The following is a 3,818-nucleotide window of genomic DNA, read 5'->3' as shown; positions in this document are numbered from 1 at the left end:
ATCATCCATATAATCTTCAATCCATATATAGGTTTTGGGGAACTATTTTAAATAGAATTAGTAGGATACTCGACATTTATACAGATAATAATATATTTTGGATGAATTTAATTAAAGAATGATAATATAATTTGTTAATAAAAATATTATGAAGAATTATCTCATAAAACATGATTTCTATGTATTTTAGTATTGATGTAGAGTTGTTAATGAATGACATCATGTTAAACATGTTATATTAAATAAATAAATAATTAATTACTGTAATAAAAGTTTGGAACATAATGTAATAAGTTGTACAATATTTGCAGAGATTTTTTAAAACATATTTATAAATCACATTTATTGTTGTCTTTAGTGGTTGTCTTTATCATGTATTAATATGTACAATCTTTTTTTTGAACTCTTGAAATAACTATGTAAAATTGATCATGATTGAACATTGGTCTAGGTAATTACATTCCATACTTTCTAATGATTGACCTTGAGACTTATTTATTGACATACCATAATAAATAAATAAAGAGAATTGTTTCTCGCGATAAGCTTGAAAGAGCATGAAGATTGGGATATAGACATTGACATCTGAAGAATATATATGATATTTTCAACATTTTTCTTGATATGATCTTTGCTTCAAGTACATGATTTGTCATTTTAGTGACAATCAATCGTGTATCGTTATATAATCTTTCATACTGCTCTAAATTCATCAATAACATTATTGGAGTTCTAACTTTCAGCTTGATCTTATGATTAAAAAGACTAAATGTTGTATGTGAATTTAAAAATTTAGAAGTTAGTATGTTGAATGCTTCACTTTCATTAACATCACATATATCAATTGAATCTGAACTTGAGTATTTCTTTCCTTCACCTATAGTCATACACTAGAATATTTATTAGTATAAGTTTAATAAATCTATTATGTTGAATATAATGAAAATATAAAGACAACTACAAAGATTCATCTAGAATTCTACTCATAACATATTCATTGATATGGTCAAAAATCTCAATTTTTGATACAAGTGTTGCTCTAGATTGAAGAAATTGTTTGTCCTTGTAGTGATGTTATAGGTTTGATCAACAATTGCACGGGTTGTTCTACCTTGGCTTTATGTAAGTCAAAATAGTAGAATAAAAAATATAAAATAATTTATAATCAATAATTTGAAGTAATAAAATTGAATGAGATAAACAAAATTATTGAAATATGAAACTGATATTCGATATTTATTGATTTGTCTAAACTAAAATTGCAAAATGTAAAAATGATAGTTTAAAGAATCACCAAGTTATTAGGTATTTCTAAATATTTAGGTTGATAATAAAATTATATGAGAAGTATGACCATGTTTTATCTCAATGAAGCAATTGTGATAGATATATCTATTTTCTTGGATATGCATATTTTTTTAAATTTTTATTTCCAAAATAATAATAAAAATATATATTCTTAACAACTTTCATATATAAAATATTGATACACGTTACACGCCAAAAATAACCATTAATAATCCTATCAGTCATGTTTTATTTAAAATATAATCACTTATGACTTGAACACAGACAATTAAGATCAGTAACCCAATATTGACTTCTTACTCACATGAGATTTAGAGGAAGAAGAAAAAAAATTTGATTTTGTAATTCATTTCAATATTCCCACTAAATCATAAACAACTAAATAAACATGAAAACATCAAATTTTACCACCACAAAACATTAAAAATAAAATCATAATCTCACAATGGAAGAACTCTTCAATCTAATGTAGTTTTTTATGAAGTTTAACGTCAATTTTAATGTCTGACGGTTAAAACTTATTATTTCAACACACTCTAAATTAGTAAGTACACATTCATTTACTTTATTAATCATTCTTGCATTCTTCGTATCTTATTTTCATCATTGTCCAATAACAAAAATTTATTTCTTTTATGATATAAAAAATCATCCAAGTCCTACCTCTCCTAATACATTAAGAGCTACCTCCCAACTTTATTGGTAATACCTCATTCTTTAATCACTTAAACTTAACATGAATATTAAACTAAACACAACATAAATAAAAGAAAGCAAAAAAACATCAGCCTATTCAACATAAATAAAAAGTTTAATTTTTCAGAAATGAGATAATATGTTAGGTACCACAAAATAATACTTCCATGTGAGACAAAATGATACAACTTTTATGCTATAAAGCATAATGCTAGATTAGACAATATAATACTTTTCGTGTAATAAATAATGATAGATTATGTTAAGTAACCAAATAGGTTGTGCAATAATCCAAAGATGATAGATTCTTAAAAATGTAGGCAAGATTTATTTAACTAACGATCGTGTTTTTGGTGAAAGAAAAGAAAGTTGGATTTCAAGATGAAGAAAGAAGTGAGAGAGATGAGTTTGAGTAGCATAAAAGAGAGGGGAGCACATATGATGTCCCACAAAGTGTGTCACTTATGTGTTAGTGCTTGTGATTCATTGAAAAATGTATTTAAGTTAAAAATTTAATATTTAAGTATTTCTCTGACCAATCACAAACATTAGTATATGCAGCAATATATTTTTTGGGACAAAAGATGTCCATCCAAAAGAGAGAGGTAGATGAGTTTGATTACTTGCCAATGAAAGAAAACAAAAAGTCATTCAAAGAGATGTAGTAATGTACACATATAAATATGCAGTGTTTAGAATTTCAAAATTCAAGCCATATTTTTAATTTTACCAAATTATCCTAGCAAAAACTTAACACCATCTAGGTGAACAAACCCATTTTAGTAATATCACTCACTTAGTAATAAATGATTACGCAAGCAACATTATTTTATTGTATCCATTATTATCTAATGACTAAATTATCTCCACCACAAGTAAAGGCATATGCAAAGTGTTATATATTTTTTAGTAATATACTATACACAATTTGTTTTACAATTTTTTTAAACAAATAAAACATGTTATTATAAATATACCATTTTGAATGAAATCCAAGTGTCAATCAAATGTTATAATTATTTTTATAATAAATATTATCTAAAATATGCTATGAAGAAGAAGGCACGTTGACCTGCAAGGAAAACAAAAAATAAGTATATATATTTAAATATATGATTAAATAAATATTATCTAATTAAAGTAATATATAATGAAAATATATGCAAGATATGGAAGGTTGAGTGTGTAATAAGGTAAAACATTATGGAGAGGAAGTAATTATGTTAAAATTTAAATGGTGTACCCATATGCACAATAGTGATATAACTGCAGTGTAGATTTAAAAATGGTTGACTTACTAGTTTATTGCATAATTTTCTAAATTGCTATGGGTCAAATGGATCTACCTGTGAAGAAGATCTTACTCCTGACCTTGACACGGTTTTGATGAAGACACGAACATCACCAAAAAGAAGAAAAAGAAGATGACTTCTGAAGACAAATGAAGATAAAGCTTCAAGACATTAGATTAAGTCTTTGTAAGTACTTCTATCCTAAACTCTTAAGTATATATAAGTATAATTGCTCAAACTATTTTTTAGAAAATGTGAGACACTTTTAAAAGACTTAAAACATTTTTCAAAAATAGTGTGTAACATGTTACTTCATTGAGTAACAGGTTACATGTGTGAGAAAAGAGTTATCCAACTGAAAAACTGATTTTTGAAAGCTGAGTAACCGATTACTCAAAGTGAGTAACCGATTACTCAAAATAAATTTTAAGTATCTGTTGGACAGAGAGTTTGAGTAACCGATTAATCAAAGTGAGTAACCGATTACTCAATGTAAAATTCAAATTTCAAGTGGACAGAAAG

Source organism: Lupinus angustifolius, chromosome LG11, assembly GCF_001865875.1.
Source record: "Lupinus angustifolius cultivar Tanjil chromosome LG11, LupAngTanjil_v1.0, whole genome shotgun sequence".
NCBI lineage: Eukaryota > Viridiplantae > Streptophyta > Magnoliopsida > Fabales > Fabaceae > Lupinus > Lupinus angustifolius.
The sequence above is the reverse complement of the archived record's forward strand: the minus strand, read 5'-3'. Positions refer to the sequence as shown.